Source organism: Pleurodeles waltl, chromosome 7 (genome assembly GCF_031143425.1).
Source record: "Pleurodeles waltl isolate 20211129_DDA chromosome 7, aPleWal1.hap1.20221129, whole genome shotgun sequence".
Lineage (NCBI taxonomy): Eukaryota > Metazoa > Chordata > Amphibia > Caudata > Salamandridae > Pleurodeles > Pleurodeles waltl.
This window is the reverse complement of record NC_090446.1, coordinates 1,025,309,157-1,025,329,943: the sequence shown is the minus strand read 5'-3', so window position 1 is coordinate 1,025,329,943 and position 20,787 is coordinate 1,025,309,157. Positions and strand designations below refer to the sequence as shown.

General features: G+C 46.4%; 1 protein-coding gene across 1 annotated transcript in view; it reads right to left on the bottom strand.

Moving 5' to 3' along the window:
• The window catches only part of LOC138245863 (ATP-binding cassette sub-family A member 9-like), a 2,236,336-nt gene that overhangs the window by 517,906 nt on the left and 1,697,643 nt on the right, over positions 1-20,787 (bottom strand). The gene's annotated exons all lie outside the window — the stretch shown is intronic.

Genomic DNA, 20,787 nt, shown 5'->3' with positions numbered 1-20,787 from the left:
TCCTCTCAGAATCCAAAACTTTCTGTCACTGAAATGTGAGGAAATGTGATTTTTTAGCCAAAGTTTGAGGTTTGCAAAGGATTCTGGGTAACAGAACCTGGTCAGAGCCCCACAAGTCACCCCATCTTGGATTCCCCTAGGTCTCTAGTTTCAAAAAATGCACAGGTTTGGTAGGTTTCCCTAGGTTTCGGCTGAGCTAGAGGCCAAAATCTACAGGTAGGCACTTTGCAAAAAACACCTCTATTTTCTGTCAAAAATGGGATGTGTCCACGTTGTGTTTTGGGGTAATTCCTTCCGCGGGCGCTAGGCCTACCCACACAAGTGAGGTATCATTTGTATTGGGATACTTGGGGGAACGCTGGGTAGAAGGAAATTTGTGGCTCCTCTCAGATTCCAGAACTTTCTGTCACCGAAATGTGAGGAAAATTTGTTTTTTTAGCCAAATTTTGAGGTTTGCAAAGGATTCTGGGTAACAGAACCCGGTCAGAGCACCACAAGTCACCCCATCTTGGATTCCCCTAGGTCTCTAGTTTTCAGAAATGCACAGGTTTGGTAGGTTTCCATAGGTGCCGGCTGAGCTAGAGGCCAAAATCTACAGGTAGGCACTTTAAAAAAAACACCTCTGTTTTCTGTCAAAAAATGGGATGTGCCCTCGTTGTGTTTTGGAGCATTTCCTGTCGTGGGCGCTAGGCCTATCCACACAAGTGAGGTATCATTTGTATCGGGAGACTTGGGGGAACGCTGGGTGGAAGGAAATGTGGGCTACTCTCAGATTCCAGAACTTTCTGTCACCAAAATGTGAGGAAAATGTGTTTTTTTAGCCAAATTTTGAGGTTTGCAAAGGATTCTGGGTAACAGAACCTGGTCAGAGCCCCACAAGTCACCCCATCTTGGATTCCCTTAGGTCTCTAGTTTTCAGAAATGCACAGGTTTGGTAGGTTTTCCTAGGCGCCGGCTGAGCTAGAGGCCAAAATCTACAGGTAGACATTTTGCAAAAAACACCTCTGTTTTCTGTCAAAAAATGGGATGTGTCCACGTTGTGTTTTGGGGCATTTCCTGTCGCGGGCGCTAGGCCTTCCCACACAAGTGAGGTATTATTTTTATCGGGAGACTTGGGGGAAAGCTGGGTGGAAGGAAATTTGTGGCTCCTCTCAGATTTCAGAACTTTCTGTCACCGAAATGTGAGGAAATTTGTTTTTTTAGCCAAAGTTTGAGGTTTGCAAAGGATTCTGGGTAACAGAACCTGGTCAGAGCCCTACAAGTCACCCCATCTTGGATTCCCCTAGGTCTCTAGTTTCACAAAATGCACAGGTTTGGTAGGTTTTCCTAGGTGCGGCTGAGCTAGAGGCCAAAATCTACATGTAGGCACTTTGCAAAAAACACCTGTTTTCTGTCAAAAAATCGGATGTGTCCACGTTGTGTTTTAGGGCACTTCCTGTCGCGGGCGCTAGGCCCACCCACACAAGTGAGGTATCATTTGTATCGGGAGACTTGGGGGAACGCTGGGTGGAAGGAAATTTGTGGCTCCTCTCAGATTCCAGAACTTTCTGTCACCGAAATGTGAGGAAATGTGTTTTTTTAGCCAAAGTTTGAGGTTTGCAAAGGATTCTGGGTTACAGAACCTTGTCAGAGCCCCACAAGTCACCCCATCTTGGATTCCCCTAGGTCTCTAGTTTGAAAAAATGCACAGGTTTGTTAGGTTTCCCTAGGTGCCGGCTGAGCTAGAGGCCAAAATCTACAGGTAGGCACTTTGCAAAAAACACCTCTGTTTTCTGTCAAAAAATGGGATGTGTCCACGTTGTGTTTTGGGTTAATTCCTTCCGCGGGCGCTAGGCCTACCCACACAAGTGAGGTATCATTTGTATCGGGAGACTTGGGGGAACGCTGGGTAGAAGGAGATTTGTGGCTCTTTGCTGATTCCAGAACTTTCTGTCACCGAAATGTGAGGAAAATGTGTTTTTTAGCCAAATTTTGAGGGTTGCAAAGGATTCTGGGTAACAGAACCTGGTCAGAGCCCCACAAGTCACCCCATCTTGGATTCCTCTAGGTCTCTAGTTTTTAAAAATTCACACGTTTGGTAGGCTTCCCTAGGTACCGGCTGAGCTAGAGGCCAAAATCTACAGGTAGGCACTTTGCAAAAAACACCTCTGTTTTCTGTCAAAAAATCGGATGTGTCCACGTTGTGTTTTGGGGTAATTCCTTCCGCGGGCGCTAGGCCTACCCACACAAGTGAGGTATCATTTGTGTTGGGAGACTTGGGGGAACGCTGGGTAGAAGGAAATTTGTGGCTCCTCTCAGATTCCAGAACTTTCTGTCACCGAAAAGTGAGGAAAATGTGTTTTTTTAGCCAAATTTTGAGGTTTACAAAGGATTCTGGGTAACAGAACCTGGTCAGAGCCCCACAAGTCACCCCATCTTGGATCCCCCTAAGTCTCTAGTTTTCAGAAATGCACAGGTTTGGTAGGTTTCCCTAGGTGCCGGCTGAGCTAGAGGCCAAAATCTACAGGTAGGCACTTTAAAAAAAACACCTATGTTTTCTGTCAAAAAATGGGATGTTTCCACGTTGTGTTTTGGAGCATTTCCTGTCGCGGGCGCTAGGCCTACCCACACAAGTGAGGTATCATTTGTATCGGGAGACTTGGGGGAACGCTGGGTGGAAGGAAATGTGGGCTCCTCTCAGATTCCAGAACTTTCTGTCAACGAAATGTGAGGAAAATGTGTTTTTTTAGCCAAATTTTGAGGTTTACAAAGGATTCTGGGTAACAGAACCTGGTCAGAGCCCCACAAGTCACCCCATCTTGGATTCCCCTAGGTCTCTAGTTTTCAGAAATGCACAGGTTTGGTAGGTTTCCCTAGGTGCCGGCTGAGCTAGAGGCCAAAATCTACAGGTAGGCATTTTGCAAAAAACACCTCTGTTTTCTGTCAAAAAATGGGATTTGGCAACGTCGTGTTTTGGGGCATTACCTGTCGTGGGCGCTAGGCCCACCCACACAAGTGAGGTATTATTTTTATCGGGAGACTTGGGGGAACGCTGGGTGGAAAGAAATTTGTGGCTCCTCTCGGATTCCAGAACTTTCTGTCACCGAAATGTGAGGAAATGTGTTTGTTTAGCCAAAGTTTGAGGTTTGCAAAGGATTCTGGGTAACAGAACCTGGTCAGAGCCCCACAAGTCACCCCATCTTGGATTCCCCTAGGTGTCTAGTTTAAAAAAATACACAGGTTTGGTAGGTTTCCCTAGGTGCCGGCTAAGCTAGAGGCCAAAATCTACAGGTAGGTACTTTGCAAAAAACACTTCTGTTTTCTGTCAAAAAATGGGATTTGTCCACGTTGTGTTTTGGGGAAATTCCTTCCGCGGGCTCTAGGCCCACCCACACAGGTGTGGTATCATTTGTATCAGGAGACTTAAGGGAACGCTGGGTAGAAGGAAATTTGTGGCTCCTCTCTGATTCCAGAACTTTCTGTCAACGAAATGTGAGGAAAATGTGTTTTTTTAGCCAAATTTTGAGGTTTGCAAAGGATTCTGGGTAACAGAACCTGGTCAGAGCCCCACAAGTCACCCCATCTTGGATTCCCATAGGTCTCTAGTTTTCAAAAATGCACAGGTTTGGTAGCTTTCCCTAGGTGCCGGCTGAGCTAGAGGCCAAAATCTACAGGTAGGCACTTTGCAAAAAACACCTCTGTTTTCTGTCAAAAAATTGGATGTGTCCACGTTGTGTTTTGGGGCATTTCCTGTCGCGGGCGCTAGGCCTACCCACACAAGTGAGGTATCATTTGTATCGGGAGACTTGGGGGAACGCTGGGTGGAAGGAAATGTGGGCTACTCTCAGATTCCAGAACTTTCTGTCACCAAAATGTTAGGAAAATGTGTTTTTTAGCCAAATTTTGAGGTTTGCAAAGGATTCTGCGTAACAGAACCTGGTCAGAGCCCCACAAGTCACCCCATCTTGGATTCCCTTAGGTCTCTAGTTTTCAGAAATGCAAAGGTTTGGTAGGTTTTCCTAGGTGCCGGATGAGCTAGAGGCCAAAATCTACAGGTAGACATTTTGCAAAAAACACCTCTGTTTTCTGTCAAAAAATGGGATGTGTCCACGTTGTGTTTTGGGGCATTACCTGTCGCGGGCGCTAGGCCTTCCCACACAAGTGAGGTATTATTTTTATCGGGAGACTTGGGGGAAAGCTGGGTGGAAAGAAATTTGTGGCTCCTCTCGGATTCCAGAACTTTCTGTCACCGAAATGTGTTTTTTTAGCCAAAGTTTGAGGTTTGCAAAGGATTCTGGGTAACAGAACCTGGTCAGAGCCCCACAAGTCACCCCATCTTGGATTCCCCTAGGTGTCTAGTTTAAAAAAATACACAGGTTTGGTAGGTTTCCCTAGGTGCAGGCTAAGCTAGAGGCCAAAATCTACAGGTAGGTACTTTGCAAAAAACACTTCTGTTTTCTGTCAAAAAAAGGGATTTGTCCACGTTGTGTTTTGGGGAAATTCCTTCCGCGGGCTCTAGGCCCACCCACACAGGTGTGGTATCATTTGTATCAGGAGACTTAAGGGTACGCTGGGTAGAAGGAAATTTGTGGCTCCTCTCTGATTCCAGAACTTTCTGTCAACGAAATGTGAGGAAAATGTGTTTTTTTAGCCAAATTTTGAAGTTTGCAAAGGATTCTGGGTAACAGAACCTGGTCAGAGCCCCACAAGTCACCCCATCTTGGATTCCCATAGGTCTCTAGTTTTCAAAAATGCACAGGTTTGGTAGCTTTCCCTAGGTGCCGGCTGAGCTAGAGGCCAAAATCTACAGGTAGGCACTTTGCAAAAAACACCTCTGTTTTCTGTCAAAAAATTGGATGTGTCCACGTTGTGTTTTGGGGCATTTCCTGTCGCGGGCGCTAGGCCTACCCACACAAGTGAGGTATCATTTGTATCGGGAGACTTGGGGGAACGCTGGGTGGAAGGAAATGTGGGCTACTCTCAGATTCCAGAACTTTCTGTCACCAAAATGTTAGGAAAATGTGTTTTTTAGCCAAATTTTGAGGTTTGCAAAGGATTCTGGGTAACAGAACCTGGTCAGAGCCCCACAAGTCACCCCATCTTGGATTCCCTTAGGTCTCTAGTTTTCAGAAAGGCAAAGGTTTGGTAGGTTTTCCTAGGTGCCGGATGAGCTAGAGGCCAAAATCTACAGGTAGACATTTTGCAAAAAACACCTCTGTTTTCTGTCAAAAAATGGGATGTGTCCACGTTGTGTTTTGGGGCATTACCTGTCGCGGGCGCTAGGCCTTCCCACACAAGTGAGGTATTATTTTTATCGGGAGACTTGGGGGAAAGCTGGGTGGAAGGAAATTTGTGGGTCCTCTCAGATTCCAGAACTTTCTGTCACCGAAATGTTAGGAAAATGTGTTTTTTTTAGCCAAATTTTGAGGTTTGCAAAAGATTCTGGGTAACAGAACCTGGTCAGAGCCCCACAAGTCACCCCATCTGGGATTCCCCTAGGTCTCTAGTTTTCAGAAATGCATAGGTTTGGTAGGTTTCCCTAGGTGTCGGCTGAGCTAGAGGCCAAAATCTACAGGTAGGCATTTTGCAAAAAACACCTCTGTTTTCTGTCAAAAAATGGGATGTGTCCACGATGTGTTTTGGGGCATTTCCTGTCGCGGGCGCTAGGCCTACCCACACAAGTGAGGTATCATTTTTATTGGGAGACTTGGGGGAACGCTGGGTAGAAGGAGATTTGTGGCTCTTTGCTGATTCCAGAACTTTCTGTCACCGAAATGTGAGGAAAATGTGTTTTTTTAGCCAAATTTTGAGGTTTACAAAGGATTCTGGGTAACAGAACCTGGTCAGAGCCCCACAAGTCACCCCATCTTGGATCCCCCTAAGTCTCTAGCTTTCAGAAATGCACAGGTTTGGTAGGTTTCCCTATGTGCCGGCTGAGCTAGAGGCCAAAATCTACAGGTAGGCACTTTAAAAAAAACACCTATGTTTTCTGTCAAAAAATGGGATGTTTCCACGTTGTGTTTTGGAGCATTTCCTGTCGCGGGCGCTAGGCCTACCCACACAAGTGAGGTATCATTTGTATTGGGAGACTTGGGGGAACGCTGGGTGGAAGGAAATGTGGGCTCTCTCAGATTCCAGAACTTTCTGTCAACGAAATGTGAGGAAAATATGTTTTTTTAGCCAAGGTTTGAGGTTTGCAAAGGATTCTAGGTAACAGAACCTGGTCAGAGCCCCACAAGTCACCCCATCTTGGATTCCCCTAGGTCTCTAGTTTTCAGAAATGCACAGGTTTGGTAGGTTTCCCTAGGTGCCGGCTGAGCTAGAGGCCAAAATCTACAGGTAGGCATTTTGCAAAAAACACCTCTGTTTTCTGTCAAAAAATGGGATGTGGCAACGTCGTGTTTTGGGGCATTACCTGTCGTGGGCGCTAGGCCCACCCACACAAGTCAGGTATTATTTTTATCGGGTGACTTGGGGGAACGCTGGGTGGAAAGAAATTTGTGGCTCCTCTCGGATTCCAGAACTTTCTGTCACCGAAATGTGAGGAAATTTGTTTTTTTAGCCAAAGTTTGAGGTTTGCAAAGGATTCTGGGTAACAGAACCTGGTCAGAGCCCCACAAGTCACCCCATCTTGGATTCCCCTAGGTCTCTAGTTTAAAAAAATACACAGGTTTGGTAGGTTTCCCTAGGTGCCGGCTAAGCTAGAGGCCAAAATCTACAGGTAGGTACTTTGCAAAAAACACCTCTGTTTTCTGTCAAAAAATGGGATTTGTCCACGTTGTGTTTTGGGGAAATTCCTTCCGCGGGCTCTAGGCCCACCCACACAGGTGTGGTATCATTTGTATCAGGAGACTTAAGGGAACGCTGGGTAGAAGGAAATTTGTGGCTCCTCTCAGATTCCAGAACTTTCTGTCACCGAAATCTGAGGAAAATGTGTTTTTTTAGTCACATTTTGAGGTTTGCAAAGGATTCTGGGTAACAGAACCTGGTCAGAGCCCCACAAGTCACCCCATCTTGGAGTCCCCTAGGTCTCTAGTTTTCAAAAATGCACAGGTTTGGTAGGTTTCCCTAGGTGCCGGCTGAGCTAGAGGCCAAAATCTACAGGTAGGCACTTTGCAAAAAACACCTCTGTTTTCTGTCAAAAAATTGGATGTGTCCACGTTGTGTTTTGGGGCATTTCCAGTCGCGGTCGCTAGGCCTACCCACACAAGTGAGGTATCATTTTTATCGGGAGACTTGGGGGAACACTGGGTGGAAGGAAATTTGTGGCTCCTCTCAGATTCCAGAACTTTCTGTCACCGAAATGTGAGGAAATGTGTTTTTTTAGCCAAAGTTTGAGGTTTGCAAAGGATTCTGGGTAACAGAACCTGGTCAGAGCCCCACAAGTTACCCCATCTTGGATTCCCCTAGGTCTCTAATTTAAAAAAATGCACAGGTTTGGTAGGTATCCCTAGGTGCCGGCTAAGCTAGAGGCCAAAATCTACAGGTAGGTACTTTGCAAAAAACACCTCTGTTTTCTGTCAAAAAATGGGATGTGTCCACGTTGTGTTTTGGGGAAATTCCTTCCGCGGGCTCTAGGCCCACCCACACAAGTGAGGTATCATATGTATCAGGAGACTTGGGGGAACGCTGGGTAGAAGGAAATTTGTGGCTCCTCTCAGATTCCAGAACTTTCTGTCTCCGAAATGTGAGGAAAATGTGTTTTTTTAGTCACATTTTGAGGTTTGCAAAGGATTCTGGGTAACAGAACCTGGTCAGAGCCCCACAACTCACCCCATCTTGGAGTCCCCTAGGTCTCTAGTTTTCAAAAATGCACAGGTTTGGTAGGTTTCCCTAGGTGCCGGCGGAGGTAGAGGCTAAAACCTACAGGTAGGCAGTTCGCAAAAAACACCTCTGTTTTCTGTCCAAAAATGGGATGTGTCCACGTTGTGTTTTGGGGCATTTCCTGACGCGGGCGCTAGGCCCACCCACACAAGTGAGGTATCATTTGTATCGGGAGACTTGGTGGTATGTTGGGTGGAAGGAAATTTGTGGCTTCTCTCAGATTCCAGAACTTTCTGTCACCGAAATGTGAGGAAAATGTGTTTTTTTAGCCAAATTTTGAGGTTTGCAAAGGATTCTGGGTAACAGAACCTGGTCAGAGCCCCACAACTCACCCCATCTTGGATTCCCCTAGGTCTCCAGTTTCAAAAAATGCACAGGTTTGGTAGGTTTCCCCAGGTGCCGGCTGTGCTACAGGCCAAAATCTACAGGTAGGCACTTTGCAAAAAACACCTCTGTTATCTGTCAAAAAATGGGATGTGTCCACGTTGTGTTTTTGGAGCATTTCCTGTCGCAGGCGCTAGGCCTACCCACGCAAGTGAGGTATCATTTGTATCGGGAGACTTCGGGGAACGCTGGGTGGAAGGAAATATTTGTCTCCTCTCAGATTCCAGAACTTTCTGTCACCGAAATGTGAGGAAAATGTGTTTTTTTAGCCAAAGTTGAGGTTTGCAAAGGATTCTGGGTAACAGAACCTGGTCAGAGCCCCACACGTCACCCCATCTTGGATTCCCCTAGGTCTCTAGTTTTAAAAAATGCACAGGTTTGGTAGGTTTCCCTAGGTGCCGGCTGAGCTAGAGGCCAAAATCTACAGGTAGGCATTTTGCAAAAAACACCTCTGTTGTCTGTCAAAAAATAGGATGTGTCCACGTCGTGTTTTGGGGCTTTACCTGTCGTGGGCGCTAGGCCCACCAACACAAGTGAGGTATTATTTTTATCGGGAGAGTTGGGGGGACGCTGGGTGGAAGGACACTTGTGGCTCCTCTCAGATTCCAGAACTTTCTGTCACCGAAATGTGAGGAAAATGTGCTTTTTTAGCCAAATTTTGAGGTTTGCAAAGGATTCTGGGTAACAGAACCTGGTCAGAGCCCCACAAGTCACCCCATCTTGGATTCCCTTAGGTCTCTAGTTTTCAGAAATGCACAGGTTTGGTAGGTTTCCCTAGGTGCCGGCTGAGCTAGAGGCCAAAATCTACAGGTAGACATTTTGCAAAAAACACCTCTGTTTTCTGTCAAAAAATGGGATGTGTCCAAGTTGTGTTTTGGGGCATTTCCTGTCGCGGGCTCTAGGCCTACCCACACAAGTGAGGTATTATTTTTATCGGGAGACTTGGGGGAAAGCTGGGTGGAAGGAAATTTGTGGCTCCTCTCAGATTTCAGAACTTTCTGTCACCGAAATGTGAGGAAATGTGTTTTTTTAGCCAAAGTTTGAGGTTTGCAAAGGATTCTGGGTAACAGAACCTGGTCAGAGCCCTACAAGTCACCCCATCTTGGATTCCCCTAGGTCTCTAGTTTCAAAAAATGCACAGGTTTGGTAGGTTTTCCTAGGTGCCGGCTGAGCTAGAGGCCAAAATCTACAGGTAGGCACTTTGCAAAAAACAACTGTTTTCTGTCAAAAAATCGGATGTGTCCACGTTGTGTTTTAGGGCACTTCCTGTCGCGGGCGCTAGGCCCACCCACACAAGTGAGGTATCATTTGTATCGGGAGACTTGGGGGAACTCTGGGGGGAAGGAAATGTGGGCTCCTCTCAGATTCCAGAACTTTCTGTCACCGAAATGCTAGGAAAATGTGTTTTTTTTTGCCAAATTTTGAGGTTTGCAAAAGATTCTGGGTAACAGAACCTGGTCAGAGCCCCACAAGTCACCCCATCTTGGATCCCCCTAAGTCTCTAGTTTTCAGAAATGCACAGGTTTGGTAGGTTTCCCTATGTGCCGGCTGAGCTAGAGGCCAAAATCTACAGGTAGGCACTTTAAAAAAAACACCTATGTTTTCTGTCAAAAAATGGGATGTTTCCACGTTGTGTTTTGGAGCATTTCCTGTCGCGGGCGCTAGGCCTACCCACACAAGTGAGGTATCATTTGTATTGGGAGACTTGGGGGAACGCTGGGTGGAAGGAAATGTGGGCTCTCTCAGATTCCAGAACTTTCTGTCAACGAAATGTGAGGAAAATGTGTTTTTTTAGCCAAGGTTTGAGGTTTGCAAAGGATTCTAGGTAACAGAACCTGGTCAGAGCCCCACAAGTCACCCCATCTTGGATTCCCCTAGGTCTCTAGTTTTCAGAAATGCACAGGTTTGGTAGGTTTCCCTATGTGCCGGCTGAGCTAGAGGCCAAAATCTACAGGGAGGCGCTTTAAGAAAAACACCTCTGTTTTCTGTCAAAAAATGGGATGTGTCCATGTTGTGTTTTGGAGCATTTCCTGTCATGGGCACTAGGCCTACACACACAAGTGTGTTATCATTTGTATTGGGAGACTTGGGGGAACGCTGGGTGGAAGGAAATGTAGGCTCCTCTCAGATTCCAGAACTTTCTGTCACCGAAATGTGAGGAAAATGTGTTTTTTTAGCCAAATTTGGAGGTTTGCAAAGGATTCTGGTTAACAGAACCTGGTTAGAGCCCCACAGGTCACCCCATCTTGGATTCCCCTAGGTCTCTAGTTTCAGAAATGCACAGGTTTGGTAGGTTTCCCTAGGTGCCGGCTGAGCTAGAGGCCAAAATCTACAGGTAGGCATTTTGCAAAAAACACCTGTTTTCTGTCAAAAAATGGGATGTGTCCACGTCGTGTTTTGGGGCATTACCTGTCGTGGGCGCTAGGCCCACCCACACAAGTGAGGTATTATTTTCATCGGGAGACTTGGGGGGAAGCTGGGTGGAAGGAAATTTGTGGCTCCTCTCAGATTCCAGAACTTTCTGTCACCGAAATGTGAGGAAAATTTGTTTTTTTAGTCAAATTTTGAGGGTTGCAAAGGATTCTGGGTAACAGAACATGGTCAGAGACCCACAAGTCACCCCATCTTGGATTCCCCTACGTCTCTAGTTTTTAAAAATTCACAGGTTTGGTAGGCTTCCCTAGGTACCGGCTGAGCTAGAGGCCAAAATCTACAGGTAGGCACTTTGCAAACAACACCTCTGTTTTCTGTCAAAAAATGGGATGTGTCCACGATGTGTTTTGGGGCATTTCCTGTCGCGGGCTCTAGGCCTACCCACACAAGTGAGGTATCATTTTTATCGGGAGACTTGGGGGAACGCTGGGTGGAAGGAAATTTGTGGCTCCTCTCAGATTCCAGAACTTTCTGTCACCGAAATGTGAGGAAATGTGTTTTTTTAGCCAAAGTTTGAGGTTTGCAAAGGATTCTGGGCATCCGAACCTTGTCAGAGCCCCACAAGTCACCCCATCTTGGATTCCCCTAGGTCTGTAGTTTGAAAAAATGCACAGGTTTGTTAGGTTTCCCTAGGTGCCGGCTGAGCTAGAGGCCAAAATCTACAGGTAGGCACTTTGCAAAAAACACCTCTGTTTTCTGTCAAAAAATGGGATGTGTCCACGTTGTGTTTTGGGTTAATTCCTTCCGCGGGCGCTAGGCCTACCCACACAAGTGAGGTATCATTTGTATCGGGAGATTTGGGGGAATGCTGGGTAGAAGGAGATTTGTGGCTCTTTGCTGATTCCAGAACTTTCTGTCACCAAAATGTGAGGAAAATGTGTTTTTTTAGCCAAATTTTGAGGTTTGCAAACGATTCTGGGTAACAGAACCTGGTCAGAGCCCCACAAGTCACCCCATCTTGGATTCCCCTAGGTCTCTAGTTTTCAGAAATGCACAGGTTTGGTAGGTTTGCCTAGGTGCCGGCTGAGCTAGAGGCCAAAATCTACAGGTAGGCACTTTAAAAAAACACCTCTGTTTTCTGTCAAAAAATGGGACGTGTCCACGTTGTGTTTTGGGGCATTTCCTGTCGCGGGCGCTAGACCTACCCACACAAGTGAGGTATCATTTTTATCGGGAGACTTGGGGGAACGCTGGGTGGAAGGAAATTTGTGGCTCCTCTCAGAATCCAAAACTTTCTGTCACTGAAATGTGAGGAAATGTGTTTTTTTAGCCAAAGTTTGAGGTTTGCAAAGGATTCTGGGTAACAGAACCTGGTCAGAGCCCCACAAGTCACCCCGTCTTGGATTCCCCTAGGTCTCTAGTTTCAAAAAATGCACAGGTTTGGTAGGTTTCCCTAGGTGTCGGCTGAGCTAGAGGCCAAAATCTACAGGTAGGCACTTTGCAAAAAACACCTCTATTTTCTGTAAAAAAATGTGATGTGTCCACATTGTGGTTTGGGGTAATTCCGTCCGCGGGCGCTAGGCCTACCCACACAAGTGAGGTATCATTTGTATTGGGATACTTGGGGGAACGCTGGGTAGAAGGAAATGTGTGGCTCCTCTCAGATTCCAGAACTTTCTGTCACCGAAATGTGAGGAAAATTTGTTTTTTTAGCCAAATTTTGAGGTTTGCAAAGGATTCTGGGTAACAGAACCCGGTCAGAGCACCACAAGTCACCCCATCTTGGATTCCCCTAGGTCTCTAGTTTTCAGAAATGCACAGGTTTGGTAGGTTTCCATAGGTGCCGGCTGAGCTAGAGGCCAAAATCTACAGGTAGGCACTTTAAAAAAAACACCTCTGTTTTCTGTCAAAAAATGGGATGTGCCCTCGTTGTGTTTTGGAGCATTTCCTGTCGTGGGCACTAGGCCTACCCACACAAGTGAGGTATCATTTGTATCGGGAGACTTGGGGGAACGCTGGGTGGAAGGAAATGTGGGCTACTCTCAGATTCCAGAACTTTCTGTCACCAAAATGTGAGGAAAATGTGTTTTTTTAGCCAAATTTTGAGGTTTGCAAAGGATTCTGGGTAACAGAACCTGGTCAGAGCCCCACAAGTCACCCCATCTTGGATTCCCTTAGGTCTCTAGTTTTCAGAAATGCACAGGTTTGGTAGGTTTTCCTAGGTGCCGGCTGTGCTAGAGGCCAAAATCTACAGGTAGACATTTTGCAAAAAACACCTCTGTTTTCTGTCAAAAAATGGGATGTGTCCACGTTGTGTTTTGGGGCATTTCCTGTCGCGGGCGCTAGGCCTTCCCACACAAGTCAGGTATTATTTTTATCGGGAGACTTGGGGGAAAGCTGGGTGGAAGGAAATTTGTGGCTCCTCTCAGATTTCAGAACTTTCTGTCACCGAAATGTGAGGAAATGTGTTTTTTTTAGCCAAAGTTTGAGGTTTGCAAAGGATTCTGGGTAACAGAACCTGGTCAGAGCCCTACAAGTCACCCCATCTTGGATTCCCCTAGGTCTCTAGTTTAAAAAAATGCACAGGTTTGGTAGGTTTTCCTAGGTGCGGCTGAGCTAGAGGCCAAAATCTACATGTAGGCACTTTGCAAAAAACACCTGTTTTCTGTCAAAAAATCGGATGTGTCCACGTTGTGTTTTAGGGCACTTCTTGTCGCGGGCGCTAGGCCCACCCAGACAAGTGAGGTATCATTTGTATCGGGAGACATGGGGGAACGCTGGGTGGAAGGAAATGTGGGCTCCTCTCAGATTCCAGAACTTTCTGTCACCGAAATGTTAGGAAAATGTGTTTTTTTTAGCCAAATTTTCAGGTTTGCAAAAGATTCTGGGTAACAGAACCTGGTCAGAGCCCCACAAGTCACCCCATCCGGGATTCCGCTAGGTCTCTAGTTTTCAGAAATGCACAGGTTTGGTAGGTTTCCCTAGGTACCGGCTGAGCTAGAGGCCAAAATCTACAGGTAGGCACTTTGCAAACAACACCTCTGTTTTCTGTCAAAAAAATGGGATGTGTCCACGATGTGTTTTGGGGCATTTCCTGTCGCGGGCGCTAGGCCTACCCACACAAGTGAGGTATCATTTTTATCGGGAGACTTGGGGGAACGCTGGGTGGAAGGAAATTTGTGGCTCCTCTCAGATTCCAGAACTTTCTGTCACCGAAATGTGAGGAAATGTGTTTTTTTAGCCAAAGTTTGAGGTTTGCAAAGGATTCTGGGTAACAGAACCTTGTCAGAGCCCCACAAGTCACCCCATCTTGGATTCCCCTAGGTCTGTAGTTTGAAAAAATGCACAGGTTTGTTAGGTTTCCCTAGGTGCCGGCTGAGCTAGAGGCCAAAATCTACAGGTAGGCACTTTGCAAAAAACCCCTCTGTTTTCTGTCAAAAAATGGGATGTGTCCACGTTGTGTTTTGGGTTAATTCCTTCCGCGGGCGCTAGGCCTACCCACACAAGTGAGGTATCATTTGTATCGGGAGACTTGGGGGAACGCTGGGTAGAAGGAGATTTGTGGCTCTTTGCTGATTCCAGAACTTTCTGTCACCGAAATGTGAGGAAAATTTGTTTTTTTTAGCCAAATTTTGAGGTTTGCAAACGATTCTGGATAACAGAACCTGGTCAGAGCCCCACAAGTCACCCCATCTTGGATTCCCCTAGGTCTCTAGTTTTCAGAAATGCACAGGTTTGGTAGGTTTGCCTAGGTGCCGGCTGAGCTAGAGGCCAAAATCTACAGGCAGGCACTTTAAAAAAAACACCTCTGTTTTCTGTCAAAAAATGGGATGTGTCCACGTTGTGTTTTGGGGCATTTCCCGTTGCGGGCGCTAGGCCTACCCACACAAGTGAGGTATCATTTTTATCGGGAGACTTGGGGGAACGCTGGGTGGAAGGAAATTTGTGGCTCCTCTCAGATTCCAGAACTTTCTGTCACCGAAATGTGAGGAAATGTGTTTTTTTAGCCAAAGTTTGAGGTTTGCAAAGGATTCTGGGTACCAGAACCTTGTCAGAGCCCCACAAGTCACCCCATCTTGGATTCCCCTAGGTCTCTAGTTTTCAGAAATGCACAGCTTTGGTAGGTTTCCCTAGGTTCCGGCTGAGCTAGAGGCCAAAATCTACAGGTAGGCATTTTGCAAAACACACCTCTGTTGTCTGTCAAAAAATAGGATGTGTCCACGTCGTGTTTTGGGGCTTTACCTGTCGTGGGCGCTAGGCCCACCAACACAAGTGAGGTATTATTTTTATCGGGAGAGTTGGGGGGACGCTGGGTGGAAGGAAATTTGTGGCTCCTCTCAGATTCCAGAACTTTCTGTCACCGAAATGTGAGGAAAATGTGTTTTTTTAGCCAAATTTTGAGGTTTGCAAAGGATTCTGGGTAACAGAACCTGGTCAGAGCCCCACAAGTCACCCCATCTTGGATTCCCCTAGGTCTCTAGTTTTCAGAAATGCACAGGTTTGGTAGGTTTCCCTATGTGCCGGCTGAGCTAGAGGCCAAAATCTACAGGTAGGCGCTTTAAGAAAAACACCTCTGTTTTCTGTCAAAAAATGGGATGTGTCCACGTTGTGTTTTGGAGCATTTCCTGTCATGGGCACTAGGCCTACCCACACAAGTGTGGTATCATTTGTATCGGAAGACTTGGGGGAACGCTGGGTGGAAGGAAATGTAGGCTCCTCTCAGATTCCAGAACTTTCTGTCACCGAAATGTGAGGAAAATTTGTTTTTTTAGCCAAATTTGGAGGTTTGCAAAGGATTCTGGTTAACAGAACCTGGTTAGAGCCCCACAGGTCACCCCATCTTGGATTCCCTTAGGTCTCTAGTTTTCAGAAATGCACAGGTTTGGTAGGTTTCCCTAGGTGCCGGCTGAGCTAGAGGCCAAAATCTACAGGTAGACATTTTGCAAAAAACACCTCTGTTTTCTGTCAAAAAATGGGATGTGTCCAAGTTGTGTTTTGGGGCATTTCCTGTCGCGGGCTCTAGGCCTACCCACACAAGTGAGGTATTATTTTTATCGGGAGACTTGGGGGAAAGCTGGGTGGAATGAAATTTGTGGCTCCTCTCAGATTTCAGAACTTTCTGTCACCGAAATGTGAGGAAATGTGTTTTTTTAGCCAAAGTTTGAGGTTTGCAAAGGATTCTGGGTAACAGAACCTGGTCAGAGCCCTACAAGTCACCCCATCTTGGATTCCCCTAGGTCTCTAGTTTCAAAAAATGCACAGGTTTGGTAGGTTTTCCTAGGTGCCGGCTGAGCTAGAGGCCAAAATCTACAGGTAGGCACTTTGCAAAAAACAACTGTTTTCTGTCAAAAAATCGGATGTGTCCACGTTGTGTTTTAGGGCACTTCCTGTCGCGGGCGCTAGGCCCACCCACACAAGTGAGGTATCATTTGTATCGGGAGACTTGGGGGAACGCTGGGGGGAAGGAAATGTGGGCTCCTCTCAGATTCCAGAACTTTCTGTCACCGAAATGCTAGGAAAATGTGTTTTTTTTTGCCAAATTTTGAGGTTTGCAAAAGATTCTGGGTAACAGAACCTGGTCAGAGCCCCACAAGTCACCCCATCTTGGATCCCCCTAAGTCTCTAGTTTTCAGAAATGCACAGGTTTGGTAGGTTTCCCTATGTGCCGGCTGAGCTAGAGGCCAAAATCTACAGGTAGGCACTTTAAAAAAAACACCTATGTTTTCTGTCAAAAAATGGGATGTTTCCACGTTGTGTTTTGGAGCATTTCCTGTCGCGGGCGCTAGGCCTACCCACACAAGTGAGGTATCATTTGTATTGGGAGACTTGGGGGAACGCTGGGTGGAAGGAAATGTGGGCTCTCTCAGATTCCAGAACTTTCTGTCAACGAAATGTGAGGAAAATGTGTTTTTTTAGCCAAGGTTTGAGGTTTGCAAAGGATTCTAGGTAACAGAACCTGGTCAGAGCCCCACAAGTCACCCCATCTTGGATTCCCCTAGGTCTCTAGTTTTCAGAAATGCACAGGTTTGGTAGGTTTCCCTATGTGCCGGCTGAGCTAGAGGCCAAAATCTACAGGTAGGCGCTTTAAGAAAAACACCTCTGTTTTCTGTCAAAAAATGGGATGTGTCCATGTTGTGTTTTGGAGCATTTCCTGTCATGGGCACTAGGCCTACACACACAAGTGTGTTATCATTTGTATTGGGAGACTTGGGGGAACGCTGGGTGGAAGGAAATGTAGGCTCCTCTCAGATTCCAGAACTTTCTGTCACCGAAATGTGAGGAAAATGTGTTTTTTTAGCCAAATTTGGAGGTTTGCAAAGGATTCTGGTTAACAGAACCTGGTTAGAGCCCCACAGGTCACCCCATCTTGGATTCCCCTAGGTCTCTAGTTTCAGAAATGCACAGGTTTGGTAGGTTTCCCTAGGTGCCGGCTGAGCTAGAGGCCAAAATCTACAGGTAGGCATTTTGCAAAAAACACCTGTTTTCTGTCAAAAAATGGGATGTGTCCACGTCGTGTTTTGGGGCATTACCTGTCGTGGGCGCTAGGCCCACCCACACAAGTGAGGTATTATTTTCATCGGGAGACTTGGGGGGAAGCTGGGTGGAAGGAAATTTGTGGCTCCTCTCAGATTCCAGAACTTTCTGTCACCGAAATGTGAGGAAAATGTGTTTTTTTAGTCAAATTTTGAGGGTTGCAAAGGATTCTGGGTAACAGAACATGGTCAGAGACCCACAAGTCACCCCATCTTGGATTCCCCTACGTCTCTAGTTTTTAAAAATTCACAGGTTTGGTAGGCTTCCCTAGGTACCGGCTGAGCTAGAGGCCAAAATCTACAGGTAGGCACTTTGCAAACAACACCTCTGTTTTCTGTCAAAAAATGGGATGTGTCCACGATGTGTTTTGGGGCATTTCCTGTCGCGGGCTCTAGGCCTACCCACACAAGTGAGGTATCATTTTTATCGGGAGACTTGGGGGAACGCTGGGTGGAAGGAAATTTGTGGCTCCTCTCAGATTCCAGAACTTTCTGTCACCGAAATGTGAGGAAATGTGTTTTTTTAGCCAAAGTTTGAGGTTTGCAAAGGATTCTGGGCATCCGAACCTTGTCAGAGCCCCACAAGTCACCCCATCTTGGATTCCCCTAGGTCTGTAGTTTGAAAAAATGCACAGGTTTGTTAGGTTTCCCTAGGTGCCGGCTGAGCTAGAGGCCAAAATCTACAGGTAGGCACTTTGCAAAAAACACCTCTGTTTTCTGTCAAAAAATGGGATGTGTCCACGTTGTGTTTTGGGTTAATTCCTTCCGCGGGCGCTAGGCCTACCCACACAAGTGAGGTATCATTTGTATCGGGAGATTTGGGGGAATGCTGGGTAGAAGGAGATTTGTGGCTCTTTGCTGATTCCAGAACTTTCTGTCACCGAAATGTGAGGAAAATGTGTTTTTTTAGCCAAATTTTGAGGTTTGCAAACGATTCTGGGTAACAGAACCTGGTCAGAGCCCCACAAGTCACCCCATCTTGGATTCCCCTAGGTCTCTAGTTTTCAGAAATGCACAGGTTTGGTAGGTTTGCCTAGGTGCCGGCTGAGCTAGAGGCCAAAATCTACAGGTAGGCACTTTAAAAAAACACCTCTGTTTTCTGTCAAAAAATGGGACGTGTCCACGTTGTGTTTTGGGGCATTTCCTGTCGCGGGCGCTAGACCTACCCACACAAGTGAGGTATCATTTTTATCGGGAGACTTGGGGGAACGCTGGGTGGAAGGAAATTTGTGGCTCCTCTCAGAATCCAAAACTTTCTGTCACTGAAATGTGAGGAAATGTGTTTTTTTAGCCAAAGTTTGAGGTTTGCAAAGGATTCTGGGTAACAGAACCTGGTCAGAGCCCCACAAGTCACCCCGTCTTGGATTCCCCTAGGTCTCTAGTTTCAAAAAATGCACAGGTTTGGTAGGTTTCCCTAGGTGTCGGCTGAGCTAGAGGCCAAAATCTACAGGTAGGCACTTTGCAAAAAACACCTCTATTTTCTGTAAAAAAATGTGATGTGTCCACATTGTGGTTTGGGGTAATTCCGTCCGCGGGCGCTAGGCCTACCCACACAAGTGAGGTATCATTTGTATTGGGATACTTGGGGGAACGCTGGGTAGAAGGAAATGTGTGGCTCCTCTCAGATTCCAGAACTTTCTGTCACCGAAATGTGAGGAAAATTTGTTTTTTTAGCCAAATTTTGAGGTTTGCAAAGGATTCTGGGTAACAGAACCCGGTCAGAGCACCACAAGTCACCCCATCTTGGATTCCCCTAGGTCTCTAGTTTTCAGAAATGCACAGGTTTGGTAGGTTTCCATAGGTGCCGGCTGAGCTAGAGGCCAAAATCTACAGGTAGGCACTTTAAAAAAAACACCTCTGTTTTCTGTCAAAAAATGGGATGTGCCCTCGTTGTGTTTTGGAGCATTTCCTGTCGTGGGCACTAGGCCTACCCACACAAGTGAGGTATCATTTGTATCGGGAGACTTGGGGGAACGCTGGGTGGAAGGAAATGTGGGCTACTCTCAGATTCCAGAACTTTCTGTCACCAAAATGTGAGGAAAATGTGTTTTTTTAGCCAAATTTTGAGGTTTGCAAAGGATTCTGGGTAACAGAACCTGGTCAGAGCCCCACAAGTCACCCCATCTTGGATTCCCTTAGGTCTCTAGTTTTCAGAAATGCACAGGTTTGGTAGGTTTTCCTAGGTGCCGGCTGTGCTAGAGGCCAAAATCTACAGGTAGACATTTTGCAAAAAACACCTCTGTTTTCTGTCAAAAAATGGGATGTGTCCACGTTGTGTTTTGGGGCATTTCCTGTCGCGGGCGCTAGGCCTTCCCACACAAGTCAGGTATTATTTTTATCGGGAGACTTGGGGGAAAGCTGGGTGGAAGGAAATTTGTGGCTCCTCTCAGATTTCAGAACTTTCTGTCACCGAAATGTGAGGAAATGTGTTTTTTTAGCCAAAGTTTGAGGTTTGCAAAGGATTCTGGGTAACAGAACCTGGTCAGAGCCCTACAAGTCACCCCATCTTGGATTCCCCTAGGTCTCTAGTTTAAAAAAATGCACAGGTTTGGTAGGTTTTCCTAGGTGCGGCTGAGCTAGAGGCCAAAATCTACATGTAGGCACTTTGCAAAAAACACCTGTTTTCTGTCAAAAAATCGGATGTGTCCACGTTGTGTTTTAGGGCACTTCTTGTCGCGGGCGCTAGGCCCACCCAGACAAGTGAGGTATCATTTGTATCGGGAGACATGGGGGAACGCTGGGTGGAAGGAAATGTGGGCTCCTCTCAGATTCCAGAACTTTCTGTCACCGAAATGTTAGGAAAATGTGTTTTTTTTAGCCAAATTTTCAGGTTTGCAAAAGATTCTGGGTAACAGAACCTGGTCAGAGCCCCACAAGTCACCCCATCCGGGATTCCGCTAGGTCTCTAGTTTTCAGAAATGCACAGGTTTGGTAGGTTTCCCTAGGTACCGGCTGAGCTAGAGGCCAAAATCTACAGGTAGGCACTTTGCAAACAACACCTCTGTTTTCTGTCAAAAAATGGGATGTGTCCACGATGTGTTTTGGGGCATTTCCTGTCGCGGGCGCTAGGCCTACCCACACAAGTGAGGTATCATTTTTATCGGGAGACTTGGGGGAACGCTGGGTGGAAGGAAATTTGTGGCTCCTCTCAGATTCCAGAACTTTCTGTCACCGAAATGTGAGGAAATGTGTTTTTTTAGCCAAAGTTTGAGGTTTGCAAAGGATTCTGGGTAACAGAACCTTGTCAGAGCCCCACAAGTCACCCCATCTTGGATTCCCCTAGGTCTGTAGTTTGAAAAAATGCACAGGTTTGTTAGGTTTCCCTAGGTGCCGGCTGAGCTAGAGGCCAAAATCTACAGGTAGGCACTTTGCAAAAAACCCCTCTGTTTTCTGTCAAAAAATGGGATGTGTCCACGTTGTGTTTTGGGTTAATTCCTTCCGCGGGCGCTAGGCCTACCCACACAAGTGAGGTATCATTTGTATCGGGAGACTTGGGGGAACGCTGGGTAGAAGGAGATTTGTGGCTCTTTGCTGATTCCAGAACTTTCTGTCACCGAAATGTGAGGAAAATTTGTTTTTTTTAGCCAAATTTTGAGGTTTGCAAACGATTCTGGATAACAGAACCTGGTCAGAGCCCCACAAGTCACCCCATCTTGGATTCCCCTAGGTCTCTAGTTTTCAGAAATGCACAGGT